At 52.8% G+C, this 24,956-nt stretch overlaps 1 protein-coding gene across 1 annotated transcript in view; it reads left to right on the plus strand.

The window, feature by feature from the left end:
- Nucleotides 1-24,956, plus strand: part of LOC146782669 (extracellular calcium-sensing receptor-like) — a 140,535-nt gene that overhangs the window by 83,053 nt on the left and 32,526 nt on the right. The window lies entirely within an intron of this gene.

The raw sequence follows: 24,956 nt of genomic DNA on the forward strand, positions 1-24,956 counted from the left end.
AAGGAGTACCAGTACGCGACGAACAGACAGGACGACGCGACCAAGGAGGACCAGTACGCGATGGACAGACAGGACGACGCGAACAAGGAGGACCCGTACGCGACGGACAGACATGGACCCGAACCTATGTGTCATCCCGGCCCTCATAGCAGTCGACCTCCTCTACAGGTTCGGACGCAGACGCCGCAGAAGGTCAGAACAACTAAGGGAGGGGGGAAAGTGGGGTGGGGTGAGGGTGGCAGGACCAGGGCAGGCCACAAACCCCCCACCAAAGTCACACAGCACACATGCCCTGGACATACCTGACTCCCATGCCCTGGTCACTACAAGGGGGTGGGGGCGTGTCCAGCTAAGCCAGCGACCGCCACAACGGAAGTCCGTCATGACGTGAACCGGCAACACAACCAGACAGGTACGTCCCGTACCCACGCCTGAACAGCGTGGGTACGAGTCGTACCACGCCCACACCCACGTCACCCCAACAATGGCGGGACGGCTCATACCCACGTGGCAAAGGCCTGGGTACGGGCCGCAAAAGCATCACATAGCGTGGGGACGGATATGTACGGACCCTACCCCCACCCCGTATGCATGGAGCGTACCCCCACCCCATCAGTGTAAGTACGACCCGTACCCTCACCACGAATGCATGGAGCGTACCCCCACCCCAACAGTGTAAGTACGACACGTACCCCCACCCGTGTACGTATGGAGCGTACCCCCACCCCAACAGTGTAAGTACGACCCGTACCCCCACCCGCGTACGTATGGAGCGTACCCCCAACCCCAACAGTGTAAGTACGACCCGTACCCACACCCGCGGACGTATGAAGCATACCCCCAACCCCAACAGTGGAAGTACGACCCGTACCCTCACCCGCGTACATATGGAGCGTACCCCCAACCCCAACAGTGTAAGTACGACCCGTACCCACACCCGCGTACATATGGAGCGTACCCCCAACCCCAACAGTGTAAGTACGACCCGTACCCACACCCGCATACGTATGGAGCGTACCCCCAACCCCAACAGTGTAAGTACGACCCGTACCCACACCCGCGTACGTATGGAGCATACCCCCAACAGTGTAAGTACGACCCGTACCCACACCCGTGGACGTATGGAGCGTACCCCCAACCCCAACAGTGTAAGTACGACCCGTACCCTCACCCGCGTACGTATGGAGCGTACCCCCAACCCCAACAGTGTAAGTACGACCCGTACCCACACCCGCGTACGTATGGAGCGTACCCCCAACGCCAACAGTGTAAGTACGACCCGTACCCACACCCGCGTACGTATGGAGCGTACCCCCAACAGTGTAAGTACGACCCGTACCCTCACCCGCGGACGTATGGAGCGTACCCCCAACCCCAACAGTGTAAGTACGACCCGTACCCTCACCTCGAAAGCATGGAGCGTACCCCCACCCCAACAGTGTAAGTACGACACGTACCCCCACCTCGAATGCATGGAGCGTACCCACATCCGTGTATGCCATGAGCGTACATATTGTGAAATAGGAGGGGTGTGTGCAGAGTCCTCCCAGCAGTGCCCTGAGACAGGAGGGGTGGGGGCCTATCACTCCCAGCAGTGCCCTGAGACAGGAGGGGTGTGTGCAGAGTCCTCCCAGCAGTGCCCTGAGACAGGAGGGGTGGGGGCCTATCACTCCCAGCAGTGCCCAGAGACAGGAGGGGTGTGTGCAGAGTCCTCCCAGCAGTGCCCTGAGACAGGAGGGGCGGGGGCCTATCACTCCCAGCAGTGCCCTGAGACAGGAGGGTTGTGTGAAGAGTCCTCCCAGCAGTGCCCTGAGACAGGAGGGGTGGAGGCCTATCACTCCCAGCAGTGCCCAGAGACAGGAGGGGTGTGTGCAGAGTCCTCCCAGCAGTGCCCTGAGACAGGAGGGGTGGGTGCAGAGTCCTCCCAGCAGTGCCCTGAGACAGGAGGGGTGTGTGCAGAGTCCTCCCAGCAGTGCCCTGAGACAGGAGGGGTGGGGCCCATCACTCCCAGCAGTGCCCTGAGACAGGAGGGGTGTGTGCAGAGTCCTCCCAGCAGTGCCCTGAGACAGGAGGGGTGGGGGCCTATCACTCCCAGCAGTGCCCTGAGACAGGAGGGGTGTGTGCAGAGTCCTCCCAGCAGTGCCCTGAGACAGGAGGGGTGGGGGCCTATCACTCCCAGCAGTGCCCTGAGACAGGAGGGGTGTGTGCAGAGTCCTCCCAGCAGTGCCCTGAGACAGGAGGGGTGGGGGCCTATCACTCCCAGCAGTGCCCTGAGACAGGAGGGGTGGGGGCCTATCACTCCCAGCAGTGCCCTGAGACAGGAGGGGTGGGTGCAGAGTCCTCCCAGCAGTGCCCATGGAATGCAAAGGGTGGAGTAGCCACAGATACCGTGCCCACAAAAGTCAGTCAGGTGCACAAAGACCCTGCAGTACATGTACCACATGTGTGCGAGGCTGGGAGTATACGCATGCATAGCGCACAAAAGAAAACATGTACACATGAAGTTATGTCAATAGGCCACATACACAAGTACAATGACTACCAAGGATGCCACGAATGATGCAGGTGGAGACATCGCTCAGCATGCATGTGCAAAGGTGAAGGACTACGTCACACACCCAGCTAATGGACACACAGCTCTGTGCTAAAGTCAGGGGACACCCTGCAGGGAAGAAGTCAGGGTACACAGAGGAAGGAATACACCTTTGGACAATTGCAACATGCAGCAACTGCTTACATGAATGGAGAAAGGTAGCTAACACCGTGTGATGGCACACAGATCCCAGGGTCCCCCCTATGAGCAGCACACTACTACATTTCCCACACAGCCAACACATGACCAACACCCACAACCATGTAGCAGCCCCACCAACAGTAATGCCAGCAATGCAGGAGTGTTCCAAGGGCTAAAAATAAATAGCTTTATTCAGCATGAGCAAAAAACTAGTATGACGTAAGTCCAATATTAACAAAGGCCATAGGGCAGTCCAGGAGTCCCAGCTGGATGGGGGACACAGTGGGATGCGTGTCCCCTAGCTTGCCTGCACAGTTACAATCCGTTGTCTTCCACAGGGGTGAGGGCATCATGTGGGGGGGAAGAAACAGGCACCGCAGGGACAGGAGGGTGAAGGGTAGGCGTTGTGGGTGCAGGGATGGAGGACTCCACCACAGGGGGTGGGGCAGGGCCAAAGGCGGAGGCCAGGATCTCGCTGCACACCTTAGCAAGGTCCTCCAGGGACTCCCCTGCACCCGAAGGAACCACAGGCCCCAAGGAGGGGGGGGGTCAGAGGGATGGGTCGCAGCGCCACTGGGGGAGGGTGTGGACAGGGGGGGGACTCAAGCACCCTGACCGGGGACCTCCTTGACCGCTTGCGGGGTGGTGTCACTGTGGGGCTCAGGGACAGAGCGGCCATGAAGGAGTCTTTGGGGGAGATGTGGCCAGGAGAGCTGAGGGGATGGGATTTGGAGGGAGTGGATTGGGTGGAATGCGGACTCCCACTCTGGCTGCGTGTCACACGTTTGCCCCCCGACCCAGTGGGTGTGCCTACTGCACCCTGTGTGTGCGTGTCAGGAGGTGTGCGGCGGACCTTCCCTGCTGGTGTGGTGCCTGTGTCTGTTGTGGTGGGTGCATGCTTACGTCTGGGTGTATGTGGGACAGGCATGGGAGTGGGAATTGTGGAAGGAGCAGGGGTAGAGGGTGGGACGTAGCGCTGCAGGAGACCCACTGCTGCAGTCAGTGTGAAGTCTATGGACCTCAGCAAGTTGCGTTGGTCAGCCTGCGATGAATGAATGCCCTCCAAGTATGCCTCCATGTTGTTGAGGACCTGGCTGTGGCCATGGAGGACATTAAGGATCGCAGTCTGACCAATCTGCAACTGCCGCTGGATGTCCACAGACTCAGCATTGGCGGCAGCAGTGGTGACAGGGGCAGGGGGTGCGGTGCCTGGCAGGAAGGAGACATGTGGTGACAGGGCACGTTGGGAAGGGACACGAGCACGTGGGAGGCGGCTGATGCCAATGGAGGGGGCGGTGCCAGATGTAGGGCTGCTGTCAGATGGTGGTGCAGCCACCGCCCACTCGGAGAGATCATCCTCGGACCCGTCAGCTTCATACTCTGTTGTGCCAGTCGACAGGTCCCCGGGTTCACTCTCCTCCGCCTCAGTCCCACTCGAAGTGCCAGCCCCGATGTCACCGCTGGCACTGGTGCTCGGTCCCTCCGCGCCGTCTGTGTCCATGTCTCCCTCCGTGTCCCCCGACGATGCTGTGGGCAGGGTGAAGAGACAGAAAGTAATCATACAACTGTATACATATGTCACATGAGTACAATCTACGTAGGTTACAGTGCATAGCCTGAAACAAAGGATGAGTTACAACTACAAAACAAGGTACATACGTAGGCCCTGCAAGACACAGTTGTGTGACCCACCATGCCATGGAAAAACTATGGAGAGCATGACACAATAGCAAATGAGATTACATGGTATTCTGACTGAGGAGCAAGGCCCTGGGGACAATCCAGCACTGCATCTGCACCACACAGCGTGGCAGGAAATTGGGATGAGCAGGGACCAAATCCAGGAACTAGAGGCACATGCAGCATAGGTAATACTGTGAACATGCCCACCCTGACTGGCACGCTGCACCTTGAGTGTATGTCCAGACAAACATCTCACACTGGCCAGTCCGAGCAAGGAGATGACAGGTCTTGACATGTAGGCCATGGCCGCCCCACCCACCCCCTACATGAGACAAATCTGTGGAGACACAGGAAGCACTTACATCTCTTAGTCTGGGTGAAATACACATGGGATGCAATCATTCAAGATTGCACACCAAATACCCAAGGTGCGCCTGTCCAAAGAATCATGTACAAATGGGCATCATCAGATGATTGCTACAAGACACACAGGCAATGGCCACCGTGAGTATGTACTTTGAAAATCAGGTCAGGCTGGACAGTGGACACTTGTAATACATCTCACGTCAATAAACATGGTGCCAGGGGAGGGGAACAACCTTTACAACGCAACTTTTACAACGCACTACACTTACAACGCATTTTTTACAACGCACAATCCATTACAACGCATGACATTACAACGCATGACACTACAACGCATTTTTAAAAACTACCTTTACAACGCATTCCATTACAACGCATACTACCATTACAACGCATACCATTACAATGCATAATATAGTAATTTTTACCCCTATACTATCCAACACTTACCCTACTGTTGCACCCCCTGGAGTTAGAATAGTAATTTTTACCCCTATACTATCCAACACTTTCCCTACTGTTGCACCCCCTGGAGTTAGAATAGTAATTTTTACCCCTACACTATCCAACATTTACCCTACTGTTGCACCCCCTGGAGTTAGAATAGTAATTTTTAACCCTCTACTATCCAACACTTACCCTACTGTTGCACCCCCTGGAGTTAGAATAGTAATTTTTACCCCTATACTATCCAACACTTACCCTACTGTTGCACCCCCTGGAGTTAGAATAGTAATTTTTACCCCTATACTATCTAATACTTACCTTAAATGCAATTTAATATTATGCGTTGTAATGGTATGCGTTGTAAAGGTAGTATGCGTTGTAATGGAAATGCGTTGTAAAGGTAGTTTTTAAAAATGCGTTGTAGTGTCCTGCGTTGTAATGTCATGCGTTGTAATGGATTGTGCGTTGTAAAAAATGCGTTGTAAGTGCATGCGTTGTAAAAGTGTGCATTGTAACGACATACATCCGCCAGGGGACAATGGCACAGAGCACAACCTATGCTGTAGACACAGAGATTGTCGACATTCTCGGATTACACACATGATACCTAGGAAAAGATGCCCCTGGGGACAGTAGTGGCCACACAACTCCATGCTCCTGAATGGGAATGACTGCAACACACGCTAACATCCCTGCACTATGCGTAACGCACACTCATGCACATCATGTCACAGGCCACCACATGGGACATGCCTGCTGGAAGGCCTGGCACTCAAGAGATTAACTCCCATGTCTGGAATCAGCATTAGTGCCAACTTACATGGAACCCACAAGTCCAGAACTGGACAGGGCACAGGCAAGGTCACTAAACCTGTTACACACCACCCCCACACCGGATGCTGCAGGCATTGTACACTTGGAGAAGGTGTCAGGCTACATAACTTTGTGATGGAGTGACTACACAGAGACCAGGGAACACATTTCAAGGTGGGGAAGGGAGGCAGGAGAGGCCTGCAACACTGTGGGTAACAGGATCTGCACAGCACCATAAACCCTGGAAGTGTATCCATGGAACAGTGCACTTACAAATGCTGGTGAAACACAACAAACACACACATGTACCTACCCCCTTCCGGCTGCTGCATCTCCTGTAGGCGCCTGTCCAAGTCAGGAAAGACCACCGCGAGCACACGTTTCTGGATGTGGGAGAGACGGCGGCGCCCGCGGTTCTTATGGCTCTCAGGTGAGTCCCCCAGCAGGGCCCGTGCGATCCTCCGCGTCCAGCACCGGATATCCTGCCAGCGTTTCCTCACCTGGGGCAGGCGCCGCTTCCTACCATCCGCACTCCTCACGGCGCTGACGGCGTCCAGCCATATCTTCTCCTTGGCAGAGGCGTCTACCTGTGAGGATGGACAAGTGACACTACCTCAATACACCTGGCACATGTCACAGGGTCACAGATCATAACACATTTGCTGTTTCCAACAAGGCATAGTATGCATCCAACGCATTGCACCTTTGTCATAGGGACATGATCCTCTGGGGGAAGGCCAAAAGCAGTACGTGCCATTTAAAGGACACAGGTGGAATGAGGGCAACTACACAAGCAATGCTCCAGGCTCACACTGTGCATCACACCCACCCCTCCTGTCTCTGGGCACTGCTGGGAGTGATAGGCCCCCACCCCTCCGGTCTCAGGGCACTGCTGGGAGTGATAGGCCCCCACCCCTCCTGTCTCAGGGCACTGCTGGGAGACATCAGGCATTCCCCCCCCTGGGATCCCCCCTACAGTACATAGCATGTGTGTCACACCTGGACACAATGGCAGAAGTCACAGTCACAAAAAAGGGACACAGTCTGTGCCAGAGGACACTGAACTCACCTGATAACCTGGTCGCCCATACAGCATGGGGTACCGTGGGAGGATCACATCCACCAAAGCCATGTTCTCCTCCAGGGTGAATGGCTGTGACCTCTCCACAGCCCTTGACATGGTTCCAGGGAATCAGTAGCAGCAGCTGGGTCGTGGAATACAGAGATGTGCAGGCAAGTGCTCCCTCATGGGACCTGGCTGCCTTATATCTGCCTTGCTGGCCCATCTCATGCACAGGAGTACAGAGTGATTGGTCACTCACATTTGCATCGTATGTTTCCTCCAATCCCTTCAAACCTAGCAGTCTGTGGGTTCTCAATCAGTTTTTTTCTCCTGCATGATGTCAGCCCCACAAACACATTTCAACAATGTAGATTCATTCCAACTGACTTCTGCTGTGCACCTTCCTGAACAAAATCTAATTTTGAACTTGGTCCCCATGACAACCAGCATGCATGTAGGCCTTAATACTTGTCCCTCATGTGTCTCCTATGTAATTTGGAGCTTCACACATAGGTACGGTGCGTTCCGGGGCCCTAGGGCACCCCAAATGCATAGCAACGGCCTGTACACGCGTGCCTATGTTCACTATCACTATGGGTGTCCTCACGTATGCGTACTCGTAGTGGTACGGGCCGTACACACGCCTGTACGCTCACTATCACTACGTGTAGGCATACGCGAGGACACCCATAGTGATAGTGAGCGTACAGGCGTGTGTACGGCCCGTACCACTATGGGTGTTCTTGCGTATGCGTGCGCCAAACATACTACACCGTACATTTCCTAGCACCCAAAAGCATATTAGAGTCCAGGTTGCGCCAGAACCTAAACGTCGCAGCTGCCCACTACTTGCTGGGCAGCTGGGGACAAGCACAGGGCCTAAACGCTGCAGCTGGCACTAAGTGCTGCGCAAATAAGGCATGGGCTCTCATCAGCCCTTCAGAACAAACTGCGCCAATCCTTGGAGCCCTCTAAGCTCTTGGAATACTGTCCAAACGTTGGAGCCACCTAGGCTCTAAAACGACATGTCCCCCTGGAGCACACTGGCTCCTGAAATCATCATGCCCCAGCGTTGGAGCCATCTGGGGCTCTAAATCGACATACAGGCGCCCTCCGTTGGAGCCTCGTGGGCTCAAGAAACAATTAGGCTTGTGGGAGCCAGGTAGGCTCGAGAAACAATCGTGCCCAAGCGTTGGAGCCTCGTGGCTCTAGAACAATTGGCCCCCCAAGTCCCCCTGGGACTTCTAAATATCAAATGGCCCCCAGGTTGGAGCGCCTAGCGCTCAAAACACTCATGCCCCCGACTTTGGAGCGTACTCGCGCTCTGAAATAAGGGTGGCCTCGGTGGAGCCTCACAGGCTCTTCAACGATGTGCCCCGTCGTTGGAGCACGCCCCCCCCTATCAGGGGGGGGGGCGCTCAGGACATAGGCCGGTCTGGGACCGGCACCCACAACATGGAAGATAGCCCCTACTCACCGGGGCTGTGTGATCGGACTCCTTCTGTCTCTTCTCCCTCCTTCCGGCAACGCGGGGCTCTCCCTCGCTCTGGGGAGCCCCGTCTCACTCCTGGCGCCGGCACTCTGCTCTTCGCACGCGGTGGGGGCAGGCACCAGCAATGTGCCTCGAGCCCCCTCCGCCTTCAGTCTCCACTTGCTGGTGCCCGCGGGGCTCTCCCTCAGCCATGGGAGCCCCGCGCAGGCAGGCACCATCACCTTCACTCCGGGCAGCTTCTCAGGCGGCGGCGTGCGCGGGACTTCCTTTGTAAAACCGGAAGTCCCGCCCGCCGCCAGGCACATTCCCGCCTGACTTCCGTTTTTGGCCGCGACTCGGGCCGCAGCGGTGATCTTCAAGAATCGCGGGGTGGGCACCCGCAAATTTCAACCACAGAAGCGGGGTGGCACCCGCCAATTAAAGACATAAGCGGGGTGGGCACCCGCACCAAAGGCACAATATAAGCGGGGTGGGCTCCCGCTAGGCATAATCAGAATGCGGGGTGGGCACCCGCTCTCGGCAGCATCAGGGGGGAATCCCTACGACGGGGATTCCCTCTAAACAGACGGCAGCGCCTCGCTTCGGAGCTCCAGCGCTCCTATGGGGCAAATAAAGCGATGTAGCGCTCCCAGGGCGCTAGCAGGCTGCACCAAGCCTGGGCAGAGACCAAGGACCAGCAAAAAGGTCCAAAAGGTCCTGAAGCCATCCAGGGGGCAAGGTAGGGCCCAGGGGCCAGCACACAGGGCCCTCCAGCAGGGAGGTAGCCCCCATGGCGGTCCCTCCTGGGCCCCCACCAGCAGCAAGCCCCCCTCTGTCAGGATCCAACAAGAGAACAATTTCTGTGGGGACACAGCCCCATTTTTATACAGTCAAACCCTTTGTTCTGGGTTCAGGGTGAGGGGGAAAACCAGTCGCAGCTGGTTGGGGAGCACCCTTGATGTGCTCAGCCCCTCACTCTATTCACTGGCAGGGCTAGGGTTGTCAGTCGCACCACAGGGGGCGGGGCCAGCATTGTGTGTGGAAAACCCTGTCCTATTCAGGACCCAGGTGTACTCCTCCCTCCCATCTAGCTGCTGATCTCCCCATTCACCACTGGGTGACTCATCCTGACTCTGGGGAATCCCTAGCCCGTCACATGACATGACCAGCCAATCACGCGACAGACACACTGCACACAGAAGTGCCCACCTCTAGAAGTGGCACTTCCACACTAGGTACATGCACGCCGCACACATCATAGCGCAGCATTCACTCCCACGAGTCCGCACATACCAAACTTGGGCCTGCACACCCCACGCATCAGGAACTACTAGGGACACATACATTCCCCATGCATTCCTATGGGAGGGCAGGCCTATCTCACCACATGCACTCAGAGCACGCACGCACTTTACCCTGGAACACAGGGAAAGTGCGTAGAAACCAAAAAATCACCACACCAAGTCACCAGTAAAAAGCAAAAAAAAGTTCAGGGGTGAACCTGCCAGAAGGGCCAAGTCCAACAGTACTCGTAGTGGTGTTGTAAATTAAAGCAGAATGTGATTAAGCATTTACTGAAAACATTAATGCTTCCCTTCGAGTTAAATATATAGTTAAGCCCAGTGTATCTAATATGTCTAATCAATATGAAGTCGCAGTTTGTTATTCATGTGCTGCAACCCACTGAGCTATCTTTTGTAATGTGCAAGCTTCAGGTGTATAGAATTGTTTCTGTAATATGGAAGCTTCTATCTTATTCTTGCCTTCTCAGTAAGAGACTTGTTATGCTACATTGCTTTCCTCCAGCTAAGTCTATAATATGGATGTTTCTGTATGTTTCTGTTATAAGAAATAGAAGCTTGTTAATGGCAGAAAAGACCTCTGATGCAGACATTTGTTCTGTAGCTCCGTGCATGGCACAATCCCCCTCCCTCTTGGAGTGTGATTTACTAAGAGCAGCTGAAAGTAAACCGTCTGAGGCCCCACGGCCGAGTTGTGAGATAAGCACATTCCTGTGCCTGAGCTGAGCTAATTATGTGCGCCAAATATGGGTCTTCCTCTCCTCCGAGCCAACTTGTAGATTTCCATGTGCTGACTTCATGTGTTCACTGAAAGTATATCTGTCTGGTTTTGACTGTAAGTCGTCAGTCTTCTCCGCGCACCTCGAGGGGTGAGGATGTGAGAGGCTCCTCTGGCCAGAGTTCCTTTGTATAATAAATGATTGACCCTTCTTCACTGCCAACTGACTGATCATTGATAATTGGTAATTGGGAATGGACTATTGGTAAGTGTGGTCCTATGGTAAAATAATTATAATACAACAGTGGTACGGGCCGTACACACGCCTGTACGCTCACTATCACTATGGGTGTCCTCGCGTATGCGTACACGTAGTGATAGTGAGCGTACAGGCGTGTGTACGGCCCGTACCACTACGAGTACGCATACGCGAGGACACCCATAGTGATAGTGAGCGTACAGGCGTGTGTACGGCCCGTACCACTATGGGTGTTCTTGCGTATGCGTACTCGTAGTGGTACGGGCCGTACACACGCCTGTACGCTCACTATCACTATGGGTGTCCTCGCGTATGCGTACACGTAGTGATAGTGAGCGTACAGGCGTGTGTACGGCCCGTACCACTACGAGTACGCATACGCGAGGACACCCATAGTGATAGTGAGCGTACAGGCGTGTGTACGGCCCGTACCACTATGGGTGTTCTTGCGTATGCGTACTCGTAGTGGTACGGGCCGTACACACGCCTGTACGCTCACTATCACTATGGGTGTCCTCGCGTATGCCTACACGTAGTGATAGTGAGCGTACAGGCATGTGTACGGCCTGTACCACTATGGGTGTTCTTGCATATGCGTACTCGTAGTGGTACGGACCGTACACATGCCTGTACGCTCGCCATCACGATGGGTACCCATACGGCAGCACTCCCATAGTGATATGGGAACGTACACAGGCCCTCTCAGCAGCAGTAATGGTTTTCACACATCACAGTGGTGACAGGCAGCACACAGGAAGGAATAGGGCGGACATACTTGTCCATGGATGGACATACTTGTCCATGAATGGACATCAAGGTATTGTCTGTGCATTACTACATGTGTGGGGCACAGGTGTGACAGGCTGTGATGTGGCACATTACTCCTGAGTCGAGAAGGCACCAGATGTATGATGAGATGTGTACAGATGTAATGTGTGACGGTGCAATGTGTGCCAGGCATGCCCTTGACTCCTTGGACATGTGTGCATGTCGTACTGCACACTTGGGATGAGCGTCACTGGCATGGCATGGACACCAACACACGCAAGTGTCCCCTGATGGCCGGAACAGGGGTTACCACACATGACTTGTCACTACCCACGGTGCACGATGTGACTATGTCATGTATGTGTGGGGGCTTCCCATTTGGTTGATGTTGGAGCACCCTCAAAAGCTGCAGCTGTTGCAGCAACCAACATGTGTCTGTGTGTAGATTGACATCGCACACTGTTCCGCACACCATGCCACATGTGGTTTCGGATGTGAGGTGCGCATGTATGCATGGGACACGGAGTAGCGTGACAAGGACATGTCTGCATCCTCTCAATGAATGTGTGGTGAGTCATGTCATGTGCACCTTCATGGCAAGGTGTGTGGGCTGTCCTAGTGTAATGTCATGTGACCTGTGGCTCTAGTGTTCCGCTACCAGTCTCTGCAATCTGCCTCCTACTTCTGCTGATGTGTGGGTGTATGTCACTCCTGTCTTGCGTCTGGCTGTTCACTTGCACTGGGACACAGCTAATCCCATGGCATGGCATGTGGAGGTTCACAATCTCCGTGTGTAGCTGGGTCTTGGTAGGAGTGTCACCTGGCAGGCATACGTGTCCAGGGCATGTGGCACATACCTCACTCTGTATGTAGCATATGTGTATAGACAGAATAACATGTGCTCAGTACAAATGATTTGTTGTTGTGGTGCACTCACTCTTCCGTGTCACTTCCAAATTACTGCAGAGCGCCGCCTCTTCCCCGAGCAATGCCGGACTTGGCTGACATGCGGGAGAATGATCGGATCCGGTGCTACCGCTTCCCCCAACTGTTGATTCTGGAGTTGACGGCGAGACTGGCACCACACCTGCAACCGCTGCACAGGTATCCTACGGCACTGACACCCAAGCTGAAGGTAATGGCAGCCCTACATTTTCTAGCCACGGGTACCTTTCAATATACCATAGCTCATGTTGGTGGCATGTCCCAGAGCATGTTCTGCCGTGTGCTGCATGATTTCTTAGAGGCCATGTTGATTCACCTGGATGACTTCATCAAGTTCCCAACCCCTGAACAGATGACTGGGGTCAAGCGTGGATTCTATGCCCTGGGAGGGATGCCCCATGTCATTGGGTCCATAGATGGGACACATGTAGCTTTGGTACCACCACACGCACGGGAGGTAGCGTACCGCAATCGGAAGCACTACCACTCCATCAATGCCCTTGTGGTGTGTCTGTCCAACATGGTGATTTCACATGTCTGTGCTCGTTTTCCAGGATCAGCACACGATGCCTACATCATGAGGCGTAGCAGGATGCCTGAAATGATGATGCAGCTGCGCAACGAACGAGCATGTGTTGTTGGTGGGTACAGTCTGTCTGTCCTGTATTTTGTGTAGACTTCCAGCACAACCGCTTCTCCTGTTCTAACGATGTCCATGTGCTTCCCATGTAGGGGACGCTGGCTATCCCAACATGCCATGGCTGCTCACACCTCTCCGCAACCCCATCACGCCGGCCCAGCTCCGCTACAACACCGCCCATGGCCGGACAAGGCGAGTGATAGAGAGGACGTTTGGCCTGCTGAAGAGCTGCTTTCGGTGCCTCCACAAGACCGGCGGCGCCCTCCCATATGCCCCTGCGAAGGTCTGCAAAATCTTCATGGTCTGCTGTATGCTGGACAACATGGCAGTTGAGAAAGCTGTGCCACTCATCCTGGATCAAGATGACGAGGACCATCCACCCGTGGAGGACGAAGGGCTTGGCAATGGGGCTAGTGATGTGGAGGATGTGGAGCCGCAAGAGGACATCCAGACTCGGCTCATACGCGACTTCTTTGCTTAGTGGTGAGTACCAGTGTCTGAGTGTGCACGCATTGGTCCCCGTGTGGCATGTGTTGTGATGTGTGTCTCCACCTGCATGAATGGCACGTGAGTCAGAGGTGTGTGTGGGTGTGTCACTGGAGTGATGGTGCCAGTGATGGTTGTATTTCCCCAGTTATAATTGTGACCTAGCATGTTGTCATCCATACATGTGTTGAGTACATGCACATGCAAGTGGCTGTGGTTTTTGTGGCTGACTTCTTGTGTGTCACTCTTCCCCAGGTACTTGCGCATGCCGTCTGCTGCTTGCATTGTTGTGGCACTGCTATTCCTCATGGACACGTCATCGTGGGCTGACTCAGCGTTACAGGCACGGACACGTTTGGAAGTCTCCTTAGGGTAAGGGATGCATCAGGGGTGTATTGGGTGTGGCAGTTGTTCACGATGTATGCACACTGCCCCTGTCGATGTTTGGTTCCTCTGCAGCCATGTAGCGTCACCATGGGACACGACATGCAGCTGTGTACACCTGAATAGATGGTCTGACTGGTTGACAGTCATCAGTGATGGGATAGTGGATTGTGATGATGGCATCAATGTGTGTGACACTGCCCTCGGACACATACGGTTAGCATTGGCTTGACATGGTGTGTGACTTCCACATCAGCGGATCAATGGTGTATGGCAGTCTCTCCGTGAGCAGCTGTGGGTGTTTAGCTGTTAGCCGACAATTGTGTGCCAGTTCCATGGCTATCACGCATTTGTGCTGCAGAAGGGGGGTGCCAGTGTTGGACCCACATGTTACTCCACAAGATGTGTTCATGTGTACTTCAAGTTGCCTCTGCAATCCCGAAAACATGACTAATAAAGGTGTCCCTATGCCTCCAAGGTGCCTCTTCTCAGTCAATGCTGGTGTGTTGCCACGGTGCATCCAGCATGTCTGGCATGGTTTTCCCGAGACTGTGTATTGGGCATGATGTCCATGACTGTGTGGGTATTGTGACATGTGCCGTCCCCATGCATCCACCGTTGGCCAGGCCCCCATTCTCTGCATCCACCGGACTCAAGCTTGCAGGACATGGTTCTGCCACCTGTCTACACATACCTGGGTGCCCCCCAGGACACTCCACATGATCCCTGACCTCTGCGCATGACTGTTTCTGTACTCAATGTGTCTGTCAGCACGGTTGTGCGGCCACCCCCTCAGCTGGTTGGGCCCATCACGGGTGTGTATGGTGCTCCATGTCTGTCTTGCCTAATACACTGTGACCCGTGTGTCCTGTGCCAGACTCAGGCCCCAGGGTGTGGATGGTTGTAGTCAAAAGAGAACTCAGGCATGTTTAGACTTTACAACACACATGTAAGATAATAATGCAACCAGCAGGCATTTTCTCTTCATGGTGTGATATTTTATTTGGTGAGGGGGGGATAAAGTGAGGGGCTTTCCGGGAGTTTGGAATCCAAAGTTCAGTAGGGGAGTTGGTGTCCTTGCCATTTGAAATCCTCAGAGTCCATGCCACAGTCTTTGTCAACATTGGTCAGACAGTGACCAGCAGGGCCATGTGGCAGGGAATGTCTCTTGATGATGTGATGCTGTTGCTCCAGTGGGCCAGGTGCCAGGCCAGGTGTCCTGGGAGATGGTGATGTTGCGCCGACCCTCACGGTCTTTTCCGTGGACGACCCGCCCTCCTACGGGGACCCTCAGAAGCAGGCCGTGACGACGTCTGGGATGCTCCATCGGATGTTTCCTCCTCCTCCTCCTGCTCCCTCCCTGTGGGTGGTGATGTTCTCCGCCTTCTGGCACAGGGAGGGTCGGCCATGTTGTCGGCCATCCGACGGAGTGTATCGTGAATTCCCGTGTACGCCGTCACGAGCTCAGCCTGTCCGTCCTCCATCCTCCGTTGGTGTTGCAGTAGACAGGCATGTAGCTCCGCATGTTGCTGGGCCTGCTGGGTCTTGATCCCCTCGAGGACAGACACAACCTGGGCCAGGCCCGTGGTGTCCTGCCGGTATGTGTCCAGGATGTTACGGACATGGGAAAATACCGGTTCCCCAGCCAACTGGTCAGGCTCGCGCCTCCGCCGTCCTCCACTCCCACCACCCCTGCCCACTTGCACCTGGCCTGCCCTTGTGGGTACATCGGGTCTCCGGGACCCCTGAGGGGTGGCATTGGCGTTGTCGCCTGCCTCCTCCTGGGTGCCCGGGACACCGTGTCCCTCCTGGCCAGCCTGCCTGCATTGTGGTGGTGGGGCAGGGATCCTGGGTGTCTCCTGGGATGTGGCAGGAGTGGGGGTGGTGGTTGGCACAGTTGTACCTGACGCAGGTGCTGCAGGTGGTTGGATACCAGAGGGGCCAGGTCGGTCGGGCTCATCCACAGAGTGGTGAGAGTGGTCGCTGCCAGTGGGATCGGGCTCCTGCAGATCCGGGTCCTGTGAGTCTTCCCCCCCAGTGTTGGGGGGTGAACCACGACGTTGACCTGTGTGTGAGAGAGACAATGTTAATTTTGGTCCATGCAACATCCATGTTTCATCAGTTTCAAAGTTGGCACATTTCCTCTTGGAATTAGGATCTGTCTTGCATTCCACTCACAGTGCACTTGTGCATGGGTGTGTCCCTTGTGCAGCACTTTGGCCCCTTTAACTATGTGTGGCACAGTCTTACTTGCTGCGTCAAGTGTGACTGCAGTCAGCAGTGGAGTGGGCAGGTGTGGCGAGCCATGCATTGGCGCCTTCCGTGTAGCACTGTACATGTGCACATGGAGTGGATCCACACACTTATATAATGCAGGTAGCTGTCGTTGTGCTCGTGAACAGGTTGTGACATGGCCCTGTGTTTTGCCATGGGGAAGAGGGGGGGTTCTGGCACTGGCCACCCTTGGCTACATGCACGCGGTCTACCTGCTGACGAGCAGACATTCCCACACACCACACGGCTGATTTGCTCTCCCTGTGTCTCCCTCCCTCTCTGTCCCCCTCTCCCTCCCTCTCTGTCCCCCTCTCCCTCCCTCCATGTGTCAGCCTCCTCCCTCTGTCCGTGTCCCTGTGTCTCCCTCCCTCTTTGTCCCCCTCTCCCTCCCTCCATGTGTCAGCCTCCTCCCTCTGTCCGTGTCCCTGTGTCTCCCTCCCTCTCTGTCCCCCTCTCCCTCCCTCTCTGTCCCCCTCTCCCTCCCTCCGTGTGTCAGCCTCCTCCCTCTGTCCGTGTCCCTGTGTCTCACTCCCTCTCTGTCCCCCTCTCCCTCCCTCTCTGTCCCCCTCTCCCTCCCTCCGTGTGTCAGCCTCCTCCCTCTGTCCGTGTCCCTGTGTCTCCCTCCCTCTCTGTCCCCCTCTCCCTCCCTCTCTGTCCCCCTCTCCCTCCCTCTGTGTGTCACCCTCTGTCACCTCAGCCCAGCTTCCTGGCCACACACTGTTAGCAGATCTTTGAATGGCCCTTGGCTTGTTGATGTGCGTTTGTTTCTGATCTCCAGGCACCCATTGGGTGTAGTGTGTGTCTGTGCGCTGCTGCTGTGGTGGTGTGTGCTGCCACTCTTTCACAATGTTGGCTGTTCATTAGCTGCTGTCATGTGCAAAACAGTGCCTTCACCCCCATGTGTTGATGTAAGGCGTCCGCCATTTGCTGGAATGTCTTTCCTGTGTGGGTACACACTGTTTGTCTGGCTGTGACCTAGGACATATGGGCAGAGGGCATTGTTGTCTGCTTCTGAGTTGCACTATGTGATTTTTGGGGCCCACCCTCCCGCCATCCGGGTTACCGTGTCATGTGTTGGTGTCTTCTGTGGCCTGTGACTTGACATTGTCCAGCTGGGTGCATGGGGCATGGTGGCGGCAGTGGCATGTGCGTGTTCATGGAGTGTGGTTGAGTCATGCGATAGGTTGGGGTGGTTGCATGCCTGTTAGTGATTTTGGTTGTGGATGACGTTCCCCCCATGTGAGGTGCGTTGTTTGTGTACTCACCCGGGTTTCGGAGTCCTCCTAATCCTTCGACTGCCTCCACCGGCTGTATGGCCATCACCCTCTCCTCCCAGGGCTGGTAGTGTACGGGTCTGCGGGAGGGCCCTCCTCCAGTGGCGTTGGCCTGGTTGTGTTCCTCCAGCATCTTGGCTCGGACCCTCCTCCGCAGATCGTACCACCTGGATTGGCATTCCTGCCTGGTCCTTCTGGTGTCCGCAACAGCATTCACAGCATCGATGATGGTCTGCCACATGGCTGTTTTTGCTGCCATGCTGGTGTTTCTGACCAATGTTCCAAAGAGCTGTGGCTCGACTCTGAGGATTTCATCGACTAGAACCTCCAACTCTCGGTTACTGAACTTTGGATTCTTGGTAGTGGGCATGGTGAGGGGTGTGGATGGTGGGGGGGGGTGTGGATGGTTGTGGGTGTGTGGGTGTGGTTGTGCAGGTGTGTGTGTGTGTGAATGTGATGAGGGGGTGTTTGTGAAGGTGGTTGTGTGAAGGTGTGCAAGTGTAAGGTGTGGTGTAGCTTGTAGTATGGTGCTGTAGGTCTGTGGTGTCTGGCAGCAGTGAGTCTGTTGCAATGGCTCATGGTTTGTGTGTGTGGCCCCTTTTTATTGGTCCATTGGTGGGTGTGGCTGTGTTTGAAGTTTGGGTGGGTGTGTTATAAGGAGTGGTGGTGTATTGGGCCTCTGTTTGTTTTTGGCAGTTGCAGGTCAGTGACTGTGTTATTTTAGTGGTTGTTGGACATGTTTACTGGCTTTGTGCCATTTGAATGGTGTATTATTGTGTTGTTTTGTTTTGTCCTGGTTGTGTAGGTGCGTTTTTAGCGTGTGTACGGTGTGTACATGGGCCATTTGGTTGTACGGTGCTGTCCTTGTGTGTGGCTTGGTACGACTCGTACGTCCGGTCGTGATGTTGGGGCATGGGGTGCGCTCCGTACTTAGGAGGTTGTGGTGGGGGTGCGACTCGAACGTACTGGGGTGTCCATACAGGGGGGTACGACACGAACAGGGGTGGGGGTTCGACTCAAACATACTGGGGTGTCCATTCAGGGGGGTACGACTCGTACAGGGGTGGGGGTTCGACTCGAACGTACTGGGGTGTCCATACACGGTGGTACGACTCATACAGGGGTGGGGGTTCGACTCAAACGTACTGGGGTGTCCGTTCAGGGGGGTAAGACACGTACAGGGGTGGGGGTTCGACTCGAACGTACTGGGGTGTCCATACAGAGGGGTACGACACGTACAGGGGTGGGGGTTCGACTCGAACGTACTGGGGTGTCCATTCAGGGGGGTACGACTCGTACAGGGGTGGGGGTTCGACTCGAACGTACTGGGGTGTCCATACAGGGTGGTACGACACGTACAGGGGTGGGGGTTCGACTCGAACGTATTGGGGTGTCCATACACGGTGGTACGACTCATACAGGGGTGGGGGTTCGACTCGAATGTACTGAGGTGTCCGTTCAGGGGGGCACGACATGTACAGGGGTGGGGGTTCGACTCGAACGTACTGGGGTGTCCATACAGGGGGGTACGACACGTACAGGGGTGGGGGTTCGACTCGAACGTACTGGGGTGTCCATACAGGGGGGTACGACACGTACAGGGGTGGGTGTTCGACTCGAACGTACTGGGGTGTCCATACAGGGGGGTACGACTCGTACAGGGGTGGGGGTTCGACTCGAACGTACTGGGGTGTCCATACACGGTGGTACGACTCGTACAGGGGTGGGGGTTCGACTCAAACGTACTGGGGTGTCCATACACGGTGGTATGACTCGTACAGGGGTGGGGGTTCGACTCAAACGTACTGGGGTGTCCGTTCAGGGGGGTACGACACGTACAGGGGTGGGGGTTCGACTCGAATGTACTGGGGTGTCCATACAGGGGGGTACGACACGTACAGGGGTGGTGGTTCGACTCGAACGTACTGGGGTGTCCATTCAGGGGGGTACGACACGTACAGGGGTGGGGGTTCGACTCAAACGTACTGGGGTGTCCATACAGGGGGGTACGACTCGTACAGAGGTGGGGGTTCGACTCGAACGTACTGGGGTGTCCATACACGGTGGTACGACTCGTACAGGGGTGGGGGTTCGACTCGAACGTACTGGGGTGTCCATACACAGTGGTACGACTCGTACAGGGGTGGGGGTTCGACTCGAACGTACTGGGGTTTCCGTTCAGGGGGGTACGACACGTACAGGGGTGGGGGTTTGACTCGAACGTACTGGGGTGACCATACAGGGGGGTACGACACGTACAGGGGTGGGGGTTCGACTCGAACGTACTGGGGTGTCCATACAGGGGGGTACGACACGTACAGGGGTGGGGGTTCGACTCGAACGTACTGGAGTGTCCATTCAGGGGGGTACGACACATACAGGGGTGGGGGTTCGACTCAAACGTACTGGGGTGTCCATACAGGGGGGTACGACTCGTACAGGGGTGGGGGTGGGACTCGAACGTACAGGGGTGTGGGTACACGGGTGGGGGTTCGACACGTACACGGGTGTACATTCAGGGGGGTGTACATTTACGGAGAGTACGACTCGAACGCATGGGTGCTGGAGGGAGTGTTGGGCGCGTATGCGGGCACATGTCTCCATGGTTGCAATGGGAGTTCGGTGCGGACGGTGTTTTTACCATACGGTTGTGTGATCGGACGCACGGGTGGGATCGTGATTCCTCGGTCGGACTTCACTTTTCACATTTGTACGGTGAATCGTCCGAGGACGTGTCGGACACATTTTCCGACCCGAGGACGTGTGGGGAATTATTCCCAATGCGGTTCGTATGGACTTTTTCCCATGCGAATCATAATTGGCAGTTTGTACGGCACTTGTACGATTCGTACGGGAAAAAGACCGGATACGAGTCGTACGGGCTTTTTTTTTACCGGATCGTGATCGGCACCTTAATCTCCTTGTGGCAAAAATGGCTAATGTCTGGTTCTCTTGTAAAGTACTCTAATGCCCTGGGCATTATACAAAACAAACTGCAAAACAAATTAATCAATGATAATGTCAACTATTTCTGTAGATGTGAACTGAGGGAAGATTAATTGTTGACACAGGTAAGACAGGAGCTTATGAAGGAACTACAGTTGGAGCTAAAGTACATCCTGATCTTTCCCACATACATGTCAGTGCTATTTCATGGCAGAGGGTTGTAAAGAAGATGCTGTAAATATGATCAGGATCCAATTTAATGCTCAAGAAACTGTGATTATTTGATTCAGATGTTACTATCCTCATGACCGAATGTCAGTGTCATTCTAAGGATTATGGTTTTTCCATGCAAGACATATTTTGGAACCTCTTTTTGCAATGACTTTGAATTTTATTATTCATTTGCTGCTCAAGCCATGCCAAACAGTATTGAATTATATGTTACATTTTCAGAAAAGGGGACTCATACAATATATATATCTTGCCCCAAAATGCTTAAGATGGCATCGGCCAGACAGAGACAGAATGTGATGTAAAGGTGGGCAGACAGAACAGAATTGGTCCATATAGTGAGAAAAAACACTTTCCCAGTGCGCCCTTGGAATATGTGACCCTGGACAATTGCCTCAATCAATCAATCAGGGAATTGTAAGTGTGCTACTCACCCATGAGGGTCTCAAGGCGCGGAGGAGGGGTCCGCAGATCTGTTTAGCCGAAGAGCAAGGTCTTGAGGGTCTTCCTGAAGGTGTTCAGGGAGGGTGCGCATCTGATATCTGCCGGTAGTTCGTTCCAGGTCTTGGCTGCAATGTGAGAGAAGGATTTTCTGTCTGCTATGGCTCTGTGGATGTGCGGGGTTTTGGCCAGTGGAAGATCGGTGGTTTCTTTTGGGTATGTGGAAGTTGTTTCTGTTGTTGAGGTATTTGGGTCCGTTGTTGTGTAGGCATTTGTAGGCATGAGGATTTTGAAAGTGACTCTTTTCTCCATGGGGAGCCAATGGAGACTTCGTAGGTGTTGACTGATGTGTTCCTGTTGGGGGATGCCGAGGATGAGTCTGTTGGCGGTGTTCTGTATTGCCTGGAGTTTGCGGAGTAGGGACTTGTTGATGCCGGCGTAGAGTGTGTTTCTATAGTCCAGTCTGCTGGTGATGAGTGTGTGGGTGACTGTCTTCCTTGACTCAGGGGGGATCCACTTGAAGGTCTTGCGGAGGATGCAGAGGGTGTTGAAGGAACTAGAGGTGACGATGTTGACCTGTCAGTTCATGGTGAGTGATGAGTCGAGTACAATGCCGAGGTTCTTGCCGTGGTCTGAGGGGGTAGGTGGGCTTCTGAGGGCAGTCGGCTAGCAGGTGCTGTCCCATGCAGAAGGGGTTGTACCGAGGACGAGGACTTCTGTCTTCTCTGCGTTGAGCTTCAGGCAGCTGTTGGTCATCCAGACTGCAATGTCTTGCATTCCTTTCTGGAAGTTGAGTTTGGCAGTGGTGGGGTCTTTGGTGAGGGAGAGGATGAGCTGGGTGTCGTCAGCATAGGATACAATGTTGAGGCCGTGTAGTGGGACGATGGCTGCGAGGGGGGCCATGTAGATGTTGAATAGGGTGGGGCTCAGGGATGAACCCTGTGGGACTCTGCAGGTGATTTTTGTGGGGCCGGAGAGGAAGGGTCGGAGTCTGATCCTTTGGCTTCGTCCGGTGAGGAATGATCGGATCCAGTCCAGGGCTGTTCGTTGTATGCCTGCGTCGGGTAGTCTAGCTACTAGTGTGCGGTGGGAGACGGTGTTGAAGGCCGCTTATGGGTCGAGTAGGATGAGGGCTGCGGAGTGGCCTTGGTCCATGAGGGTGCGGATGTCATCTGTGGTGGAGAGTAGGGCGGTCTCTGTGCTGTGGTTGCTTCAGAATCCGGATTGGGACGGGTCAAGGACTGCGTTCTCTTCAACGAATCGTGTCAGTTTCCTGTTGATTGTTTTATCTGCAACTTTGGCTGCGAAGGGGAGGAGCAAGATGGGCCGATAGTTCTTGAGGTCGGTGAGGTCACTTGTGGGCTTCTTGAGCGGAGGTCTGACTTCTGCGCACTTCTAGTCATCTGGGAAGGTGCCTGTTTTGAAGGTGGTGTTGATGGTGCATTGTAGTTTGGGTGCTATGGCGGCCTCGGCTCTGTGGTAGATGTGAGGGGGGCAGGGGTTGGTGGGGGCCCCTGAGTGGATGCTTTTCATGGTCGAGACAGTGTCTTCAGCCGTGATCGGTGTCCAGTTGGAGATGGTGGGCTGGCTGATGTTTTTGGGGGTTGGGGGGCCGTCTGTGGCACCTAATTTACTCATTCCTAAAAAATGATCTGCTGCAAGAGCTGCCTCATCAAGTATAACATGAAGATGTAGTCTAGAAGCTTAGTTGTTGACCAATAATGCCGAAGACCGGGATTTCACCAGGCTTCACCACCTGACCTAATAAACTATGGTGATAAACCCCTTAAACCCCTTATCTTCAAACTGTAATTGTGTATAATGTAATTATATTCTAATACTATGCATAATATATCTGTCAAAACTATGGGACTATTTTAGTGTTTGGCGGATGGCCACTCCATCAAAAACGTGATGAATATCAAATCCACCTTATTTCAAGCAAATAATATCTTAATACTCTTGCAATAAGCAAGACGGGATATTCATTTGAGATGGAGTGCCCATCTGCCAAATTCTAAATTATGGCCAACGTTTCCACTTTGTCACCCCACCACATCCAAATTCACATCCTAAACCAGACCCTAGAAGACAGATGCACACATCACACCATCTCATGTTCCAATCTCTCCTAATACAAATCAAAATGAACTTTTAAGGTCTGATTTGTACAAGGGAACGAGGTCTGTGCAAAGGGCAAAGACTTAAGTGAAACAAAATAAAATAAAATAAACATGTCTTCTCTTTGGTAGTTAATCTCCAGCAATACCCAAATATACCTTTGTAAAAATGGCAACATGCACCGAAAGCAGGAATTACATGCATTTTTGTAGATTTTGTAAATCACTGCTTTGGCTGTGTCCTCTCTGTCTACTTTGTGATAAATGGGCTCCCAGGAAATTTAAAAGTCCACCTGGCGGATGAGCAAAATATATATTTTTTCACTTTTTTCCTTTTGGTGTGGGTGGGGTGGGGGATGGGTGCGGAGGGGGTAGCTGGCATTGCCCTGCAATTTTTTTGGGGGTAGTGCATGTGGATTGGACAACATGTATGGGGAATGGCTAAGCACTATATCGCTACATCAATATTTATGGGTTGAACGATAAGTTTAAAAGGAGAAGGGTACAAGAAGACCCTACATTTTTAAGAGTGGATGTTTACTGCTTGCAAGAGACCTCTATCGCCTGTTGTGATAGTGCTTTGTTGAACTCCTTAGGGTTGACTGTAGCTTGTCACACAACTCAGGATACCAGGACTAAAGGGGCTGCCATCTTAGTTAAAGGTAATTCTATTATTCCTGGTTGTAAGGCTGCAGATAGTTATGGGAGATGGCAAATTATTGAGTGAAGTTGGTAGTGGGTCCTTTTCACTGGGTGTATAGAAAGAATATAGAAGTATAAAAATGGAATTGCACAAATGTTGTGGTAAAAATATTGTGGGTCAGGAATATCAACAGTAAAATCCTCGTGTTCAAGAATATCGATTTTAGCTAAGTTAAGTAATATCGATTTAAAAAATATTGAAGGGTTTAAAATCGTTTGTAAAATTATAGTTGTTAAAAAGATAGATTTTTTTATTAATGTTATGTATTTTTGTATATATTTTATATGTGTGTGATGTTTGTTTTTTTGTAAAAGAATTGTTTGTATTTTTATTATATGTTAAAATTTTAGTAGTTAATACTTTTTTTTAGTTCAATTTTGCATTCTTAGTTCCGTAACGGGTTATGGGTTTATAGCGGAATAGGGAAGGAAGCAATTTAATAATATACATTTTATTGATTATTTATAGCAGTCATAAAACATTTTTTTATTGAATTTAGCGTTTTTAGTTCCATAGAGGGTCGTGATTTCATAAAATGTATTGAATAATTTGTATTTATTAATATTTTTTTAATTGTGATGTTATAGTTTTAAATGTATAAATTAATGTATTCATATTTGTTTAATATTTAGTTTAATTAATTAGTAATTAAATATAGTAATTGTGTAATTAATTTTAGGTGTGTTTCGAGGTGTTTATAGGTTTGAATGGTGTGAAGGGTGGGAAGTAATTTATTTTTTTATGTATGAATAATTAATTAGTTGTTAATTCATTTAAATTAATATTTAGTAATGTATGATGGTAATTGTGTATTTATTTTAGGTGTGTTTTGTGGTGTTCATAGGTGTAAATGGTGTGAAGTAATTTATTTTTTATTGATGAATTATTA

Source organism: Triturus cristatus, chromosome 12, assembly GCF_964204655.1.
Source record: "Triturus cristatus chromosome 12, aTriCri1.1, whole genome shotgun sequence".
Lineage (NCBI taxonomy): Eukaryota > Metazoa > Chordata > Amphibia > Caudata > Salamandridae > Triturus > Triturus cristatus.